Raw genomic sequence first — 22,474 nt, forward strand, 5'->3', positions numbered from 1 at the left:
AAGCTTTTCGACGGTTATAAACGAAAAATCACGATTTAACGGTTATTTTAACTCTGATTGTGATGAATTTTTACAGCTACACTCCTTGACCCTATATGAATACAATGAATAAATTCGATCTTCAATTTAAAATATTTACACAAGTGCATACCACAAAATCTTATGTTATACTTAATGAAAGTATAAATAAACTCTAAGTGTTAGTCAATCTATCGTTTTACGAATTCTCCAAAACTAATTTCAACGATCCAAACCGTCAAAATTGTTTGTATATGCTTGGAGATCACATCAGCAAAAAATCACAAAAAAAAAAAACATTCAGAGATCAAGTAACGGGACAAAGCTTTTCGACGGTTATAAACGAAAAATCACGATTTAACGGTTATTTTAACTCTGATTTTGATGAATTTTTACAGCTACACTCTTTGACCCTATATGAATACAAAGAATGAATTTGATCTTCAATTTAAAATATTTACACTAGTGGATGTGGATATCACAAAATCTTATGTTATAATTTATATACTTAATAAAAGTATGAATCAACTATTTGGAAAAGGAGGTAATATATTTTTATATGATATAGTATTATTATTTTATTTCTTTTCATAATTATTTTGTTTAACTTTTCATAATTGAATGATTTTTAATGTTTGCTTTTTCTATGATATAGTATTATTATTTTAGATCAAGCCAAAGTTCCAATACAATTTCATGATGATCGATGTAAATTGAAGGTTTTGTAAATGGAGGTGTAAACTTTTGAGAAAGACTTACAATCTTAAAAACAAAAACTCTTTATCCTTGCACATTTAATATTTGTAATAGATTAGTAGTGTATGTATTATTTTTTTTATTAGGCTTTTTATTTTCGAGTGTAGATATAGTACTTGAACGAGAAATGTTTTAATGTTTTGAAGTAATATTTATGTGGCAATGTGTGGTATGTGCAAATTTAAAAAAAAAAATATTTTTTTCTTAACGGGTCATAACGGGTCGGGTCACTTTACCCGTTGGGTAAAGTGACACGACCTGTTAAGGACCCGTTAAGATAACGGGTGTGACACGACACGACCCGTTAAGATAACAGGTGTTACACGAAAACGACACGAACACGATAGACACGACCCGTTTGCCAGGCCTACTTTTGAGGGATTTGTGTGCAAATAGACTAAAAGTTGCATGTGGTAATGTTTCTCTATATGGTTTGAAGCGGTGGCTTTATTGCAAGTAAGGATGTTGGTAGACTTGGGAGATGGACATGTGGTAAAAAACCAACTTGCTTCTTTTAATATTATTTCATATGCAAGTTGGCTTCTTTTTCTATTCTTGCAAGTGGAGTCGGCGGTGGAACTTCTTTGTACAGGTTAAATGTCTTCAGCAAAAGAGCTCTCTTAGTTCTCTATATAAAGAAGCAAAGGTAAAAGGATTATAGAAACTCAACCAATCAATCAAACAACTCTACTCAAATCAATTCCTCAATAGATTAGCTTAGCACCCCTTTTTAAAACTTCAATTCCCTGCACAAGCCTTGTATTTCCTTTCAAAGCCTTGTATTTCCTTTTAAAGCTCTGTTGTTCACTTGGCAGTACCGATTTCTTTTGTATTTTCATTTCAACCTTCAAACCCATTCCCCAAACCACCATAAATTGCCCTCAAGACTAGAGCAACTTGCCTGATTCCTTGAGAACAAGCTCCAACCTTGTATTTGGCATCTATTTGTACTTCTAATGCTTTGTACTTTAAATAATTACATTTATGTACAACTACATTTCCATTCATTTAATTTACAAACAATCTACAATACTAGTCATTCACTTTCCCTTGTCATTTAGCAAACCTACCATTTACATATTGTTACATCTCTCCTCATAAGTAAAGTCCTTATCATTAAGGCAAAGAAATAACCTTGATTTGAGCCACTCTCACTCAATGGTGCAATCTCTTGATTAGAAGTTGAACTCATACGCAATCTTAATCATTTAAATCTCGTCTACTAGCGGCAACTAGTAGTGGGCACGCTCGCAACCACTAGTTTTTTGTTCGAGTAAATTCCCAGTATACTCGCAAGGCCCATAACGAATTTAGGGGGCGAACACCGACTAAGCCGAAAGGTTACGACTAGCTACATCTGCAACCGTTGTCATAACTCGGTGTTGATTTTGGACCACAGAATTTTGGGGTTAACTATGTTTTCATTAATGTTCTAAAAAACGGCCTAGGCGCTGGGCGGTGATGAGCCGAGACGTTTTCTTGCAAATTGGTGGGAAAAATCGGATGGGCTATAGGCGACTAGGGGGGCTAGGCAAGGCTAGGTAGTGCTAGGCGAAGCTAGGCGGTTTTTTTTTAATTTTTTATAATGAAATTAAAAAATAAAATAAAAAATCCTATCTAAGTCTAAGTGGCTTAAAATTGTGAACTTGTTGTACATGTGTCATCCTACAATACTCCTCACTATGGTTATGTGGCATATATGCTTAATGTGTTTTTAAATTTTGGACTTGTTGGATACTCCTTTTGCATTTTATCATTCTTTTATTATCATATCCATAGATTTCATACAAGTATAATTTTTTGTAAGTGTCAATATGCACTTATTTACAAGACATACAAGAAATTTACCTCAATCCACCTAGACCCCTCCTAGCCGTCTAGGCGCTAGGCGCCAACCCGCCGCTCGACTAGCGCTTCGACTAGCGCTTAACGTTTTTTGGAACCTTGGTTTTTATCATTACACCAATGTTCATATGGCAATCATATATATCTTTGGGTATTTCACTTAACTACGGCTTTTATTTACATTTACAAACATTTCTTAGAAGATACTCAGTCTCCTTCACCAATTTAGATCTAATTAACATAAAGATAAAAGCTTAACCATTATACAACTTCCTTTTTCGACAAACCTTCTGCAGTGCGCTCCTTTGGATCCGACCAATATAGAGGCCAGTTCCATACAATTTAATCTCAATTCTACATTTTCTTAATTGGAGGGGAGTTATTATTACTCAATATACTAGTGCATTCAATCCTCCAAAAAGAGGATTTAATTGAGTATCGGAGGGTCAAGGAATTTAAGCCAAAATATCAAATGAAAGTAGATCGATTTTTTTCATTCCCAGGGAAGTGCATATTTTACCCGAGCCTTCTTCCATAATGGTACGGAACAATAGTCATTTTCAAACCAACGTAAACATTGGGTGACCATTAGGTTAAGTTGATGTCAGTCACTTTGCAAAAAGGCTGGCTTTTACTGCTTACTGGTAGACATTTTGTAGAGTTGAATCTGATGCTACATGCAATGCTATGACCATAGATGTCATAAATGAAATGAATATAAGAGTTTGGTGTCTTGTTTTCTATAAACTACATTCTTCCCTTACACAGAAAAAGGTTTAAAATGAAATATGTACACCATTATGTATCAAATATATGTTCGTTTTTCACGTTTCTGTTGTCGTGAAGCTAGTAAAAACTTGAAATTCTTATCTGGTCTAGCTTGTGTATACATGCATGTTTCAAGGAAAGAAGGAATGAAACATTGCACTGTCAATTATTTAGCACGTCTTAGCATTCTGATTACAACACTTTTTATCTGCTATATTGTCATATATTCTAATGAATGGTACGTACATTGCAGATTTTATTATCCATCTCGGAGGCGTCATGACATCCAATAATATAGTAATCAGAACTGCAGGCTTGTACTGGGATCATGCATTTGAAACCATGACGATGCAGCATTTGAGTGGCCGATTGAGTGGTTTTCGGCTCCTGGAATTCCTAAAATTCATCGTCCTGTAGCCAATGTTAAGGAATCTCCTACATCAAAGGAGATCAGTTCGTCAACAACACAATCTGCTCCATCAACTGCACAATTGGGGTACAACCTGGACAGAAGGAATACTGCACGTGGCTGCAATATTCCTTGACAGCAGACTACCACATGGTACAGCTCATGTGCTCCGATGTGCAGACTACCACATGGTACAGCTCATGTGCTCCGATGTGCTGCAGCATGGGCAGCAAGCACGCCACCTTTACAACATTAGTTTATTGCATGTGTGTGTGTAAGATGTATATAAAACAACCACCTGTCATTACAACAGTTTATCAAAGAAAACATATCATTACTATATGGTATCAGAGCCCAAAAACTCCAACGAGCAATTTTTTTTTTTTTGATCCCTCTCTTTCCTGTCTTCATCCATGGCCACTGACGCCGCTACAACCAACCCTCTACCAGACCTCAACTCCACTACTCCCACCTTGATCACCATAAACGCTACAGCCCAATTACCTGTGAAACTCACACCCACCAATTACTCATCCTGGCGTGCTCAGTTCAACGCCCTTCTTTACGGTTACGACCTCATGGGTTATGTGGATGGTTCTCATCTCTACCCATCAACCACTCAAACCGTGCTTCGCACCTTTTGGATTCGGCAAGATCAACTCCTCCTTCATGCGATTCTTGCTTCCGTCTCCCCACAGGTCATCTCCCTTATTGCCTCTGCCAAGACATCCAAGGGTCACGGGATGACTCTTTAAGCCTTCCGCCCGTGCGGCACTTAGACTTGAATACCTCGATGAACAAGCTAAGTAAGCCTTCGAAGCCTCGCTTCCTCGGATTGAATCACGAAGAAAGCTAAGATAGCTTGGAGAATGCTAAAATCACTTAGAAGATGGGAGAAAGGAAGCTTTGTATTGAAACTTAGGAGAACTTTACAATTGTTTACAATTCTTGGATGCCTTGACCAAATGGCCTTGCCTCCTATTTATAGGCCTAAGTAACCTCCTCAATGGAGGGTTCTAGAATTCCCTACTTACATCCAAAAATATCTAGTATAGTTCTAGATACAACTTGCCTAATCTAGATTGTTCTAGGTGAGGCTTGAATTTGTACACTTGTGTGGATTGTTCCGGAATGCCCCAGATTATCTTGAACGCTCCGCCATGTTCTTGATTTTTCCGGGATGTTCCAGAAGCTTCTATGAAGACAAGGCTTTATGGGCTTAGATATATGATGTCTTGGGCGTTTTCTTTGTTTGTAACAGATGGCCCGTGACATCCTCCCCCACTTAAGCCGTCGACGTCCTCGTCGACTCTTGCCTCTCGAATGTATTAATCAGGTCCTTATATTGCCATAAGGACGTCTCCTTCTCCCATGTTGCTTCGGAGTATGGTAGCCCTTTCCATTTGACAAAGTATTCCACATGCTTTGGTTGTCTTGGACGCACCACGACACGCTTGGCTTCGATGCTCTCCACTTCTTTGTCAAATGCTTCCGTCATCAAAGGGGGTGCTCGATGAGACTCACCTCGACTTAGTTCCTCATTGTCTGTATGATAAGGCTTCAAGTTGCTCACATGGAACACCGGGTGAAACTTGAGACGGGGTGGGAGTTCCACGACATAAGCGGCTTTGCCAACCTTCTTGATGATAGGGAATGGTCCCTCATATTTCCGCAACAAGTTCTTGTGCAAGCCACGAGTACTCTTGTGCTGAGACGCATTAAGCTTCACAAAGACTTGGTCGCCGGTTTGGAACTCCACATTCCTTCGCTTACGATCCGCCCATTTCTTCATCTTCTTTGAAGCCTTCTCCAAATGAGCTCGAGCAAGTTCGTGGGCTAATTGCCACTCCTTAGCAGTTTTGAAAGCGGCTGGACTATTCCCCGTGTAGCCAGTCACGACTGTGTTCGGGGTCAAGGGTTGTTGCCCTATAGCCAACTCGAACGGACTTTTCCCCGTCGACTCCGAACGTTGCAAGTTGTAAGAGAATTGGGCAACATCAAGTAACTTAGCCCAATCTCGTTGATTGGCACTAACATAGTGCCGCAAATAAGTCTCTAACAATGCATTAACCCGCTCCGTTTGTCCATCAGTTTGGGGATGAAAAGCGGTGGAAAAGTCTAATTTCGAGCCAAGTAGCTTGAAGAGCTCCTTCCAAAATCTACCCATGAAGCGAGCATCTCGATCACTGACTATGCTCCTCGGAACACCCCAATACTTCACCACGTGCTTTAGAAATAAGTGTGCAGCTACTTCGGCTGTGCACTCCACCGGTGCGGGTATGAAAGTGGCATACTTGGTGAATCTATCGACCACGACGAAGATAGATCCACATCCATCAGACTTGGGCAGATGTGTGATGAAATCCATGGTTAAACACTCCCATGGTCTTGATGGGGTGGGAAGTGGTTCCAACAGTCCTCCCGGTTGCCTTTGTTCCACTTTGTCTTGTTGGCACACAAGACAAGTCTTCACGTAGGAATCTACATCATCCCGCATTTGTGGCCAATAATAAGCATCGCTCACCAAAGCCAACGTGCGGTGAATGCCAGGATGTCCTGCCCACATTGAGTCATGGCACTCCTTCAGGATTTCTTTCCTTAAGCTTCCCCACTTTGGGACGTAGATTCGCTTGCCCTTGGTGTATAGCAAGCCGTCTTCAAGCCAAAACCTTCTTGTCTTCCCTTCCTTGACAAACTCCACAATGTTCTTGGCTTGGACGTCATGTGATAAACCTTCTCGGACACGGCCCAAGAGATGGCTTTGCGCCTTGAGTACCGTAGCCATTAACTCTACTCGTCTACTTAAAGCATCGGCCACCACGTTCTCCTTTCCTTGCTTGTACTCTAGCTTGTAATCAAACTCCGCCAAGAACTCTTACCACCTTGCTTGCTTAGGTGTGAGCTTTTGTTGGGTTTGAAAGTAGCTAGTGGCAACGTTGTCCGTCTTGATGATGAAGGGAGTACCAAGCAAGTAATGCCTCCAAACTCTAAGGCAATGGACGATGGCGGTCATCTCCTTTTCATGGGTCGTGTATCTCTTCTCGGCATTGTTTAGCTTGCGACTTTCATAGGCTATCGGATGTCCCTCTTGCATCAACACTCCTCCTATGGCAAAGTCGGAAGCATCAGTGTGTAACTCGAAAGGCTTACTAAGGTCGGGCAACCTTAGTACAGGCTCCTCCATTAGGGCCTTCTTCAACCTCTCAAAGGCCTCTTGACACCGGTCCGTCCATTCTCATGCCTTGTTCTTCTTAAGAAGGTCTGTTAAGGGTGCCGCTATGGCTGAATACCCTTTAATAAATCTCCGATAGTAGTTGGCTAGCCCCAGAAAAGATCGTAGTGTTGGTACCTTGGTCGGCGGTTCCCACTCTTGAATGGCCTTGATCTTGCCCTTTTCCATCATAAGTTTCCCCTCCTTTATCTTGTGGCCAAGAAATTCTACTTCTTTTGTGGCAAAGGAGCATTTCTCCTTCTTGACATAGAGTTCATGCTCCTGAAGGGTCTTGAACACTATGCGCAAGTGCTTGACGTTCTCCTCCAATGTCTTGCTATAGATAACGATATCATCAATGTAAACCACGACAAACTTGTCAAGATAAGGATGGAATACCTTGTTCATCAATGTGCAGAATGTTGCAGGGGCATTGGTCAGACCAAATGGCATGACTTTATACTCGAACGATCCATATCTGGTCACCATCACCGTCTTCGATTCGTCTCCAGGGGCTATCCTCACTTGGTAGTATCCCGATCGAAGATCTAACTTTGTGAAGTACCTTGCTTCACCAAGTTGATCGAATAAGTCGGCGATCAACGGAAGTGGGTACTTGTTCTTGATGGTAATCGTGTTCAATGCTCTATAGTCGATGCACAACCTTAGGCTACCTTCTTTCTTGCGTTGGAACAAGACGGGTGCACCATATGGGGACTTGGAGGGTTGGATATAGGCAGCATCAAGTAGCTCGTTGAATTGCTTCCTCAATTCCTCCAACTCGGGTGGCGACATCCTATAAGGTGATTTGGAGGGAGGCTTAGCACCAGGCTCCAACTCAATCGCATGGTCGACCTCTCTCCTTGGTGGCAACTTCTTTGGCAGTTCCTTAGGCATCACGTCCGCAAACTCCATAAGGACGGCTTCCACTTGTTTCGGCAAAGGCCCGTACTTCTCCTCCCCTTCATTCAACATTAAGGTTGCAAGAAATGTGGCCTCGCCTTTCTTCCAGGACTTGGCAAATTGAATTGCCGACAAGTGCTGGGTACACTTCTTGGCTTGCCTCTCCAATGGCACCAGGCAAGGTTGTCTTCCGTCGTCCAAGATACAGAAAATATTGTAGAAGGGAATGGGAAAGGCTCGTACCTTGTCCATGAACTCTAACCCAATGACTACGCCATAGTCGTCCATCTTGACTATGGTGAAGTCGATATTTCCCTTCCATGCGCCAATGTCTACTTGTACATTGCGCGCAATTCCAACAATGGGGGTGGCAGCGGAATTTACCGTCTTCACGCTACCGGGCTCCTTTGTGACTCGGAGGCCAAGCCTTGTGGCTTCCTCCGACGTCATGAAGTTGTGGGTTGCTCCCGTGTCCACCAACACACGCGTTGTCTTATCACCAGTCTTGACGTCGACGAACAATGATCCTCCCTCAACTTGAGCCTTAGGTTGTGAGAGGGTTGTTTGGATGGCATTCAGTAGACGGATGCATCCCATCCTTGCATCGTTACTCTCCTCGGCCTTGTCCTCCTTGAAAGCCATGGCCTTAAGGGCCTTCTTTTGTGGGCAATCTTGCATCATGTGAGGGCCGTCGCATAAATAACAGGTGGGTTGCCAAGACTTACCCTTGCTTTTGTCATGCTTATCGGCTTTCTTCTCCTTCGGTTTGCTTGTCTCAGCCTTATCCTTCGACTTATGTTCTCCCCCACTTTTCTCATGGTTAACCCTCTTCCCCGTGGACTTGGAATCACCTTGGTGGCTTGATTTAAACTCAATCAAGGATTCGGCGGCGACAATGGCATCAGACAATGTTTGCACGTGTCTCCTTTGTAGTTCGAGTTTTGCCCAATTTTGTAGTCCACTCATGAAGTACATGAGCTTGTCTTCCTCTAACATGTTGGGCACCTCGAATAACAAACTCACGAAGGTGTTGACATAGTCTTTGACGCTCCCCGTTTGCTTGAGCCACCTTAGTTTCTCCTTGGCTTCGTACTTGGCATTTTGGGGATAGAAGTGCAACATAAGATCTTTCTTAAATTCATCCCAAGTGGTGAGGGAGAACTTACCTTGCTCAATCTCCATGCTTCGACGACACCACCACATAAGGGCATTGTCAGCTAAGAACATGGTTGCCGTTGAGATTTTGGACTCGTCGTCTTCAAGCTTCAGGTACTTGAAGTATCGCTCCACGTTCCACACGAATGTGTCGAGCTCCTTTGCTTCCCTTTTCCCATTATAGGATTTGGGTTTAAAGGAGTCGATTACCTTGGAGTCCAACGCCTTGATTTCCTTCGGCCCTTGCACGAATTGCTTCACGAATGCTTCTTTACAAAACGCCACATCTCCCTTAAGTTCCCTTGTGTCTTTTATCTCTTCTTGAAGCGCCACAAACCTTGCCTCTATGTTGTCAAGGTGAACCTGGACTTCCCTCCGCATCTTGTCTGCCATAGTGTTGAGGGCGCCAAGGAGCTCATCTCGTAGCCCTTCCACCAAGCCACGCAGTTCATCCTTACCATTGTCCACCATGGTTTGGATTTCCTCCTTGTCGACAACGTCCTCATCAAGTCGAGTATCGAACTCGAGTATGGTTCGTTCCACCTTCTCGAGTCGCTCCTCTATGGTCTCCATCGATGCTTGCAAGTCCTTTAACTTTGGCTTACTCTTGGCAACGTCTTGGACCTCGGCAATACGCTCCCTTGGATCGGAGACTCCGGACACCATCTCTCCACTTGCCATATCCTACTTTCCTTCAAGTGATTCACGAACTAGGCTCTGATACCAGCTGTCACGGGATGACTCTTTAAGCCTTCCGCCCGTGCGGCACTTAGACTTGAATACCTCGATGAACAAGCTAAGTAAGCCTTCGAAGCCTCGCTTCCCCGGATTGAATCACGAAGAAAGCTAAGATAGCTTGGAGAATGCTAAAATCACTTAGAAGATGGGAGAAATGAAGCTTTGTATTGAAACTTAGGAGAACTTTACAATTGTTTACAATTCTTGGATGCCTTGACCAAATGGCCTTGCCTCCTATTTATAGGCCTAAGTAACCTCCTCAATGGAGGGTTCTAGAATTCCCTACTTACATCCAAAAATATCTAGTATAGTTCTAGATACAACTTGCCTAATCTAGATTGTTCTAGGTGAGGCTTGAATTTGTACACTTGTGTGGATTGTTCCGGAATGCCCCAGATTATCTTGAACGCTCTGCCATGTTCTTGATTTTTCCGGGATGTTCCAGAAGCTTCTATGAAGACAAGGCTTTATGGGCTTAGATATATGATGTCTTGGGCGTTTTCTTTGTTTGTAACAGATGGCCCGTGACACAAGGAGGCTTGGGACAAGCTTCTTCATCTCTTTGCTAGCAAAGCCCGTGCCCGCGTTCTTGGTCTCAAAGAACGCCTTACTCTCCTGCGTCGTGAGAACAAGCCTGTCTCTGAGTATCTACAAGAAGTCCGCATTATTGCAGACGAGCTTGCCATCATTGATGTCCCCCTCTCTGATGATGATCTCCTCTTCTACATTCTTAATGGTGTTGGCTCGGACTTCAAGGAAATTGCTGCGGTAGTTCGTTCCCACGACACCTCAATCTCTTTTGAAAACCTGCATGACAAACTGGTTGAACATGAAGCTGCTCTCAAGCGTGATGATACCATTGTTGTACCCCCAGTGATCACTGCCAATGTCACTCAGACATCTCGCTTCCACACCTCAAATCGCGGCTTCCGCTCTCACAACTCCAACTCCAACCGTGGGTCCTTTCTCTCTCGCAATCCTTCTCGTAGTTCCTTTGAGCACCCCCACACATCTTCCATTGCCACCAATTCTCATGGTTCCTACAAGCCCATCCAACAATCCTTCACCGACAATGGTCGCCGCTCTACCAACATGAACAACACAGGTTATCGTGGTTTCTGTCAATGGTGTGGCACTCAAGGTCATAGTGCCAAACGCTGCCCTCAACTCCAATCTGGACCTTCCAGTCCGCTCGTGGCCAATCCTACCACCCATGGCCGGTCCACCTCTTCTCCAACATGGTTGCTTGATTCTGGTGCCTCTCACCATGTTACCTCCAATGTCAACACTCTCTCTGGTGCAACCATATATGATGGTCCTGATGAAATAATTATTGGTAATGGTTCAGGTTTGGGTATCACACATGTCGGTTCAACCACTTTACCCTCCTCATCCTCCCAATCTTTCAGCTTATCAAATGTTCTATGTGTTCCTTCTATGAAAAAAGACATTATTTCTATCTCTAAATTTAATAAACAAAATAATACCTCTATTGAACTTTTTCCTGATTTCTTTCATATCAAGGATCTGAGCACGGGGGCGGTTCTTCTTCGAGGCCCGAATAAGGATGATGTGTACGAGTGGTCTCCTAAATCATTTCATCAACCACAAGCTATGGTGGGTGTGGTGGTCTCTCCCAACCTCTGGCATCGTCGTCTTGGTCACCCCAGCCATCAAACTCTCCAACAAGTCCTTCGTATGTCTTCCATTAATGTGTCTTCCAAGTTGTTCAAGTCTGTTTGTCATTCATGTCTATGTAATAAAAGCCATCGTCTCCCGTTTGGTACTTCGTCTCTCACCAGTCATGGTGCATTAGACCTCATTTACAGTGATGTTTGAGGCCCTGCTCCATACTCTTCAATTGATGGTTTTTCTTACTATGTTATCTTTGTTGATCATTTTACAAAATATATATGGCTCTACCCTTTCAAAAAGAAATCTGATGTGTTTTCCACTTTTGTCACCTTCAAAGCACTTGTTGAAAATTACTTCAAAAGAAAAATCACTAGATTATACACTGATGGTGGGGGCGAATTTATCAAACTCCAACATTTTCTCTCATCCAATGGCATCACCCATCTTCTTACACCACCTCACACTCCTCAACACAATGGAGTCGCCGAACAACGACATCGTCATATTGTTGAAACTGGTCTCACACTTCTTCATCAAGCTTCTTTACCTCTCACCTATTGGTCTTATGCCTTTAAAACAGCTACCTATCTTATCAACCGTATGCCCACTCCGATTCTTAATAATCTCTCCCCATTCACTCAACTCTTTGATGAACAACCCAACTACTCCCGTCTTCGTACATTTAGGTGCTTGTGTTTTCCTTGGTTACGTCCTTACAATTCCAATAAATTACTCCCTCGTTCCCGCCCATGTCTCTTCCTTGGTTACTCATCTAATCAAAGTGCGTTTCAGTGTCTTGATCTTTCCTCCCACAAACTTTTTATCTCTCGGCATGTTCAATTCGATGAGTCCACTTTTCCTCTTGCTAACCTCCCTTCCTCCACTCCCCATGTCACGGTTGATAACTCTCACACTTGGGTCTCTTCTCTTTCTCCAGTTACTCATGTTCCTGTCCACTTACCCACCAGGCCTGTTGAGTCGGTTGTTTCTTGTTCGCTGTCACCACACTTCACATCATCATCATCATCAGAATCTGCCCCTGTCTTAGAACCGTCACCATCCGCTGCCCCGATCCCTATTCCTGCTGTTATCCCTCCTCTCTTACCGTCACCCAATCGCCAAGCATTGGTCCCTACCTCTACCGCACCTATATTCACCCCACCACATTCTCCAACCCAAACTGATCACGTCTAGCCACCTACTCCTAACAACCCCGTTCGTACATACACTAGAAACCCTCATAGAACTGTTGTCACCTTTCCATCCTCTAACCCAACCTCCCCCAACCCCCCCGTACCTCCTGTGCTCAACGATCATTCCATGATCACCCGTGCCAAAGCCGGTATCCACAAACCCAATCCTTGGTATGCTATGACTGCTACTAAACATCCCATTCTCTCCTCAGTTGAACCGACATGTGTCTCTCAGGCTGTCAAGGATCCCCTTTGGCGACAAGCAATGTCCAATGAGTTCAATGCGTTAATTCGCAATGGTACATGGGAGCTCGTTCCTTCCCTTCCCTCTCAAAATCTTATTGGTTGTAAGTGGGTGTTTCGTATCAAACGGCATCCTGATGGCACTATTGACAGGTACAAGGCACGCTTAGTTGCCAAGGGTTTTCACCAACGTCCTGGTGTTGATTTTTCAGATACTTTCAGTCCGGTGATCAAACCTACTACCATACGCATTGTTTTGCATCTTGCCGTGACTCATGAATGGCCAATTCGTTAGTTGGACGTCAACAATGCTTTCCTTCATGGCACACTCCGTGAAAATATCTATATGGTCCAACCACCTGGTTTTGTTGACTCTAATCATCCATCTCATGTGTGTAAATTGAGGAAAGCCCTCTATGGCCTCAAACAGGCTCCCCGGGCATGGTACAAGGAATTACACTCATTTCTGCTCTCCCATGGCTTTGTCAATGCCATCTCTGATGCCTCACTCTTTCTCTTCAAAAATGGGACTGCTGTAATTTATTTTTTGGTTTATGTTGATGATCTTCTTATTACAGGAAACGATTCCTCACTTGTAGCAAAGTTCATTCACCTGTTGGCAACTCGGTTCTCCGTCAAAGACCTGGGCTCCTTACATTACTTTCTTGGTGTTGAAGTCCTTCCCACAGCCACTGGCCTATTTCTCTCTCAGCACAAGTACATTCATGATCTTCTTGTCAATGCCAAGATGGATGGTGCAAAGGCTGTCAGTACGCCTCTCTCCACCACTCACTCCCTCATGCTCCATGATGGCTCCTCCCCAACGGATCCCACTCCCTACCGTCGTCTTGTTGGTGGACTTCAATACCTCAGCCTTACACGCCCTGACATCTCTTTCACAGTCAATAAGCTCTCTCAATTCATGCATTCTCCTTCCGAGACTCACTGGCAGGCACTCAAGCGTCTTCTCCGCTACTTGAAGGGTACCCTTTCCTTTGGCCTTCATCTTTGTCGTCGCCCCTCTCATCGTCTCTATGCCTTTTCCGATGCTGACTGGGCTGGTGATCGTGATGATCGCAAATCTACGACTGGCTATGTTGTCTATCTCGGTGGCAATCTCATCTCTTGGAGCTCCCGAAAGCAGCGTTCTGTCTCTCGCTCCTCTACCGAAGCCGAATATCGGGCCATTGCTGCCACCACTGCTGAACTCATATGGATTCAGTCCTTACTGCGTGAACTTGGCATTTCTCTCCCCACAACACCGGCTGTTTCCTGTGATAACATTGGAGCCATGTTCTATTGTGCTAATCCTGTTCTCCATTCCCGTATGAAGCATATCGATATTGATTTTCAGTTTGTACGGGATCATGTCACTCGTGGTCTTCTTCAAGTCTCTCATGTCTCCACTACTGATCAGCTTGCAGACGCTCTAACCAAATCCTTGCCACGTCCACGTTTCCATCTCCTTCGTTCCAAGATCGGTGTCTCCGATGGTGCCATTGTCTTGCGGGGGCGTGTTAAGGAATCTCCTACATCAAAGGAGATCAGTTCATCAACAACACAATCTGCTCCATCAACTGCACAATTGGGGTACAACCTGGACAGAAGGAATACTGCACGTGGCTGCAATATTCCTTGACAGCAGACTACCACATGGTACAGCTCATGTGCTCCGATGTGCTGCAGCATGGGCAGCAAGCACGCCACCTTTACAACATTAGTTTATTACATGTGTGTGTGTAAGATGTATATAAAACAACCACCTGTCATTACAACAGTTTATCAAATTAAACATATCATTACTATAGCCAATTCATCATGCTCAGGTGAATTACAAGTTTGATCTGTTATGTGTCCACAATTTTGATCAACCTGTATGCTTTTGCTCAGTACTTCTTAATAGTGACTAATTTCTCCACTTTTAGCATTGACGACCTCTTTCATGTAGGCCTATTTCAAAAAGTGGAATGGAAACATAAACACATAAACGAAAATCACCTGCGTCAACTTTTTTTCCATGAACATATTCACGTCGAAGTGCCAACTCTTATTTTTTCTGACTGTTCGTTCTTGACTGCAAAATTAATGTTGTTATAAATTCGAATGAAGGCATTCAAATCTGTGTTTGATGAACCGAAAAGCAGGAGACTCTTGACAGTTTCTGATATCTATTAGTTTAGGAGTATCAACCACTGTTCAATTAATTCAATCTCTTTAAGTTGTGTTGCCCTCAATTGTTATCATATTTCAAGTTTTGAAACTTTGAGTTTGATCAATGCAAATAAATATGTCAATGCTGTTATAAAGTATGATTCTCTTGATTTAGGTACATTATCGTCGTTTTAGGAGGATAATCAGTAAGAATTGTTAATAATTTTTATACTAGTTCTTTTACAACACCTTCTGATTTGTAGGGCAAGAAGATTGTAGCTTCAGGGGCACAAAACGTCTGGAGCTAGTGAAAAATGAGATTGAGCTTAATACGCTATCATATTCTCGACATGGCCCAAAAGATCTTTGGCCTGGTATATCCAACTATGTCCTCCAAGTTTTGTCATCAGAAAATCCCAAGTCACCTGTGGCATTTTTGTATTTCCTGGATTCCGGTGGTGATTCCTACCCAGAAACAGTGCGCAAGCAGAATGGTTCGGGCAGAAAGCTCTAGAGATTAACCCTGATTCAAGGTAGAAAAGTATGGAAGTATTACCTGATAATATTGTAACGAGTACAGGTTTACTGTTCTTTTCTTATCAATGACAGAAAGCTTTATTTGACAGGGCTCCAGAGATAATCTTTTGGCATATACCAAGTCGTGCTTATAAGAAAGTTGCTCCAAAGTTCGGCATACACAAACCTTGCGTGGGTTCCATTAACAAAGAGGAAGTAGCACCTCAAGAAGCTTAAACGGGTATCATGAAACTTTTGGCTAGAAGGAAATCTTCCAAGGTGAGAACAAATGTTTTACCTCCCAAAAATTTTGCTATACATAGGTGTGGTCATAGATGAGCATGCTTACCCTACATGTATTCACCCGGGTGGAAGACATCCGTGAAAATTCAAAAAAGGGTACAATGTTCCAGTAACGACAGACAAACACATGCGTAAAGAACTTATACAGGCACACAGACACCATCTTTACATTATCTGAAACATTAGGTTAATAAAATATAGGGACAAACAAGATTTAACTGTATCATAAACTAGGTATGGTTAGTATGGATTAACTTGTATGGATGGTAATCTCGGGAGCGTTAGACTTTAATATCAGAAGTTTATATGAACTTGTTAAGTTCTATATGCTTTTGTTTTTCTTGTGAAGTGCATTGGCGGGGTGAGGAAAGTTTCCTTGAAGTTCAATAAGCGTCTCCAGTCCGCCCATCACCAATTGGTTTTGGCTTTAAAGCTCCAACTTTGCAATGTATCAGAATGTGAGGCTCTCTCCACTAAACCATGTGTTTGGTTTAGTCTAGCTTTAGGTGATGGGACGTGTTGAGAATTAAAAATCTCACATCAGCCTTTTAAGCCTTGCATCATATTATACGGACTATGGCCAATTAGTCTTAGGTTTGAATTTCCAACTTTAACATCCTACTACACCTGCTCTGAGATGGTAAACTGTCTTCTTGGAAATTATGGAAATCTTTCATGAAAATCTTCAAAAATCGTGAATTTTTGTGAATCTACCCAATTAGGAAATGATTTTGCTTACTGATGAGTCCATATTATACTTATATTTTACCCTAAACTTAGTATTAATTTATTGGTTATTTTGGTAGACTTTTGATACTTTGTTATGTATTTTCAAATGTAGGATATTAGACTTCCTCTAGAGCAAAACATGATCAAACGGAAGAATTTTGGAGTGATTCCAATTGAATGAGGTTTGTGAGTCTTTCAAGATGATTGTGTCAAAATTTCAGATTTTTCTACCAAGCCGTTTGACTGTGGCGATGAAATAAACGCCCAGCGCATAGCTTTCCTAGATTGACGTTTTTGGACGTTTTGGGTATTTTGAAGGTCAAGATGGCATATTTTAAGGAATATTCCTTCTTATTTGTAGGGGACGTCTTCAACTTTCAAAGGAGATCTTTTGGGACCAAATTGGAGTTGATTTGGTCGGTCAAAAGGCTAATTTTCTAGGAATTAGTTCGAATAGGAAACCTTTTATTTTCTGTTTTATTATTTTATTATGTTTCCTAATTTTATTCTAAGACCTTTTAGGGTTTTATTGACACACCTCGACAGGAATGTCCACTAGGACTCTGAGTCGAGTTGTGCTGGTCGACAACTAGAAGGTGACGAAGCCATAAAGTATAGTGATGTGGAAAATGTGAATAAATTTGAACCTAAAAGTGCCTAAAGACCAAAGTGCGCTGTGAGCGGGAATGAACCCATTTCACACGCGACGTCAAAGAATAAGTAAAGTACAGTAGTGTGGGTAAGGATCATACCCTCAGAGGTAGCCACCCATACTGAGATTCGCCAAGAATCCTCGTCGATACGAACTTTCAGTAGCTAAAACCTGAAGGGGCGAAAAACAAAAAATGTGAGTGGGCAAAAACAAAGCTTTTTAGAACCATTTCTCTTTCCAAAAATAATAACCCCTCACCGTAAAACCCGTATAATTTCCTAGAAAATAATAATACATACGTATATAAAAATCAGGCTTGAGAGCAATGAAAACCAAAGTGAGTGTCATGTCAAGTATCTCAGTAATAAATATGTAAGCCAGGTGATGCAAATCAATATAAAAAGATATATCAGCTGGAGTCACCAAACGTGACCTGTACGGCTGAATCTATAGCTTATAAACAATTCTTGCACACGAGTCAGAACCACATAATGTGGTCTGTACGACAGGCTATGTGTAAATAAATACGCTCAAGTGCTACGATCACATGAAGACTGTGCGAAGTATCACAAGTCACCTACGAGTCAGAACCACCTAATGTGGTCTGTACGACAGGCTAGCACTTGCCTTGGATCTAAGGTGAGCGTGCGGTGCAGGAGGTGAACGATCATGTGAAGGCTAGGCCCTGACCTTAGGCGGAGTACTAACATCGGGGTGCAGGATAATGAGTACCAAATGCATCCAAGCATAACCATATACATCACAACCACTAACATTATAATGTACTCACTTGTAGCTTACCTGGGCTCCGCAGCATCATGCAACATTATGCATGACTACACTAATGCATATACTAAAATATAACGCAAGTATGACATGGCATTTCAATCACATTTCATTTAAAACAATTTCTGGGAAAAACGTAAAGTATACATACATATATATAGAAAACCAAAAGCCCACTCACCTGGAGACCGCACTACAACTCCCTAACATGAATATCGAGATGTCTCGAACGACAGTCGCCTAAAGCAAATATCAAATCACACCTCAGAATCTTTACTGATAGAACATGTAATTTACATAAAACACATCCCCCAAGGATGATCTAGAATGATTTGAGACCTATTGACCAAAAGTCAATCGTCGGTCAAAGATCGACGGTAGGGTCCACAATCCTACGTAATTCAATTCGGAAGATCCGCCCCTCGGATTTCCAATCAGTAACTTTCTAACATCCTCAAATATTACGTATTATAACGTATCAAAGTTTGGTGACAATCTAACGGTCGGATCGTCGATTGCTATAATAATCAAGTGGCAGACCTTAATGAAACTACGTTCAAATGATGGAAATCCGTCAATCAGACTTCACCAATAGAATCAGGGTATTCAAATTTAGCCTAGGAAGGTCAGGGGACGTCTCGGCCCACGCACCGCCACAGGTGGCGATCGGCCGTCCCGACTCGTCGGAAAATTCAACTATTTCTAAAAATTCTCAAATTTTACAGGAATGAAGATCTCAATTAGTGGAGTAACTTTCATACCTATGACTAAGGCCAATTTGACCAGGAAAAGCCCCAATTTAGCTTGAACCGTACGGAACCCTAAACTTGGGTGTGTTTGATTAAACCTCCAAATTCACTCCAACACCTCAAACATTGCTTGGGCTTTGTTCCTGGGGTTGAGGGGAGTCTAGTGGTGGTGTTAATTTGCTGGGTTAACTTCATGATCATCAGATTTCGCCATGGCACCCACGGGTTTCGTTATACTCGAATTCAAGCTCAAACCCAATAAAATTTAGTTGGAAATGGAAGAGGGGAAGATAAGGATTAGTTTTTACGTGGTGGTGAGGGTTAGATCGCCGGAAAACCGACGGAAAAATGTCGGGAAGGCGGCGGTGTGGGTAGTGCCCGATGGGTTACACGGGCCAACCTGTGTCTCCCCCCTTTTTCTTCTCTCATTTCTCCTCCTTGCTCCTGTTTCTGATTGGTCACTTTCCTCCCTCCTTTCCTCCTTTCTCTTCTCTCTTTCTCATCCCAGCCGTCTATGTCTTTCTTTCCTTCCATCCCAGCCACACACGTGGCCTCACAGATCTTTGCTCCAGAAATCTGGAGCCTTCCAAGTTAAATAGAATTACCAAAATATCCCTAACTTTAAACATTAATAACTTTTCCGTTATAACTCCAAATAACGTCCTATTAGTGCCCACGCGTCTGTAGCGATGAGTGCTATAAGAATACACCAAAAAAATGAACCTTACATAACATGACACGACAATCAACAAAAGTCAACACTTTACCTCGAAGGGCATTTTCGTAACTTCACTTATTCAAATTATAAAAATCATAATTTTTAGGAACGGGCTGTTACATTTATTTTGTAGTAGTATAAATAAGGCTTTTTAGCCATTAGGTTGAGGGAGAGAACGCACGCACTACTTTAGAGAGTTTTGGAAGTTTATTTCCTAGGTGTTTTCTATCCTTGTTCTTAATAATATTTTGTTTTATGGTTGTTTGTAGCTAATTTTCATTTGCTAAGGTGATGCCTTGAGCCTTAGCATGAATATGTAGTTTTTATTTAATTTCTTATGATATTATGCATGCATATTTTGAATTATTAATCACTGTGTTTAAATTGTCTCTATATCTTAATGCTTAGCTACTATTAGGATGTTTTGATAAGTAATCGGATGCAATTTGGTCGGAATGCCACCAGAGGATTGAGTATTGCTTCTTGTGATTGATAGTTGTAAGTTCACCTAGGGCGAATGCCACGTCTTAGGGGTTGCATGGTTTTTCAAAGGTTTTTCACAAAGCGTAATGAGTCATGCATGTTTATATTTGATCTGAATGTCATAGAAAAATTGCATGTTTGATATACATTCTAGCTTGAATGCCACAAGTAGAATATGCATAAGGAGAACCTAACCTTCAAAGTTGAAAGGGTAATTCATAAGTAATTGGCAAATCTATATGGGATTGTTAAGGGGACGGTAGAACTCTAGGCTTTTACAATTTGGTTTTCAAAACTATTTTCTTTTGTTTCTTTACTTTGTCAATTTATTTAATTGTTTTTAATTAAATTTGTTTTTAAGATTTTAGGTCATAAAATCACCTTTTTCCAAACTTTGTTTTCAAATAATTAATTAAGATTTGGTTTAAATACAAACTATTCATTCAATACCTGTGGAAAACGACATTGCTAGAGTCGTTTATACTATAACTACCTTGTTCTCTTGCAAGTACTTTTAAGTGGTTTTATTCCTACTTTTGCAGGTGGTAAAAATCCCCATCACTTACAGTCTATGAACGAATTCCTAATTCCATGAACTTGAACTTAGCATAGACTAGAATCGAAGAACAAGTGAAAACTTGAAGACCTTGAGGCAGTGGCGAAGCTAGAATTTTAGTCTAGGAGGGGCCCAAATGTCGAAATCCGAAACGCTCAATGAATCTTACAAAAATTAATCTGCCTTGTGGTGAGCAACTTACCAACATCGTTTAGGTCTAGTATGGCGTCCATCTTATCATCCTCTTCCTTAAACCTAAACTCCAAGCCTCTTTGACGTTCTCCCTCTACTGATTCCCAAGCCAAAGTCCTCCTCAAAGCTCACAAGCAACGAATTGCCTGAACTCCATAGGAGTCACCAACCTCAAATCAAACCCAATGAAAGAAATTAGAGTAAAAACGTCGGATTGGGGCTCTGAGCCTATGAAAAAACCTCGAAAATCATAAGCATAGCACTGGATTTTTCTATGTAAAAAAATATCAGGATGGTCCTGGGATCATCCTAGTCCTTCCATGGCTCCGCCCATGCCTTGAGGAACCAAGAAAAGGAAAGAAGATCAAGTCATATGCAAGAAGACTTGCATCAGCAGAAGGAGGCCATCGTTAAGTTTCGGAGACATTAGGCTGAAGGTTATGTCTAGAGAATGCAGGACTTTGCTAATATTTTTTGTATAGGTCACATCTAGGACTCAAATAGCAGCATATCCGGAAGTCTGGAAGAGAAAAGGCCAAAAAAGACCCAGCCTTCAGTAGGACTGCTATGATCAACCTACCATGGAGCGTTTGAGGCCGGTCACTCTGGCCAGTGGATTATTTGAGAGAAGGAAATGTCCTAGCTGAGCGTCGAGAGTGAGCAGTCTGAATGAAATGTCCCTACATCCCCAATGGACTAGTTGAGAAACTACTTAAGAAAGTCAACTGCATAATGAGTTCGGGTAAAATATAATCACTGAAGTTGCTTTAAACTAACTGTTGCAGAGATGTTTTTCAGAAAATTTGAGAGTTAAGGCGTCTAGTCTATTCCTTCTTTAAGAGGGATTTAAATTGCAGAGCATCTGTTTGTTCTAGTTTGTTGAGCTATTCCGGTTAATCCCACGCCCCGCCCCTTTTTGCATTGGTAGGATGGGAATAAAGGAAACACCCTAATATTTCATAGAATTGTGAAAAACGGTAGCTAGCCACTTTTGCCGGAGGGTGTTGAGTTGTAATGAAGTTTTTTGTTGTCCCAGTGTGAACAAAACTAATTAGTTTAAAAATCTTTGGGCTAAATACTTGTATTACTAATCCTATAAATTCTTTAGAGTTATAATAATTTGAGCTGCCATGGTGTTTGTCAAGACATTATCCGTTAACTTTCAATGTTGTTTTTTGCGTTCTGGAAATTGATATTCATTTGTTCTGGTGACTTGTGTTGATTTTTCTCACTTATTGTATGACATGTAAAACAAATAATTTCCTCGCGATTTCTTGTCCAAAACATGTCAATGCAATTATCGTTGTAACATTGTTTGTGTCAACCGCAACCGATGAATTTTCCTATCGTGAGAAAACTCGAAAATTCAAAACTGGATTAGGTAAGTTGTTGAGTAGAAAGTAAGTGGTCCTAAACACAGAAACTGCAAAGAGTAAAAAGTAAGGAAAATCACCCCTCTCCAAAGTTCTAGGACAATTTTACTTCAGGAAATGCATATAAGAACCATGCAAATTGCCGAGTCACGCGGAACCTTTTGTACCTGTACACTTTTGTTTGCATAGCAAGCAAACCAATCCAAGAGCAACTTTTGTGTTTTTCTTCTTACAAGGTGAAGAATCCGTGTTGAAGAAAATGTTTAAGCTGAATGGTTAGTTTGCTCTCAATGTAGGAAGTTAGTTTCCTATTCTGTTTGGATAAACTGCTATTTTACCCCTTAAACCTATTATCCCAGTTGAAATTGACTTCCTGAATTTTTTTTATTTTG

The sequence above is a fragment of the Pyrus communis genome, chromosome 12, assembly GCF_041283825.1.
Source record: "Pyrus communis isolate YQ-2024b chromosome 12, ASM4128382v1, whole genome shotgun sequence".
Classification (NCBI taxonomy): domain Eukaryota; kingdom Viridiplantae; phylum Streptophyta; class Magnoliopsida; order Rosales; family Rosaceae; genus Pyrus; species Pyrus communis.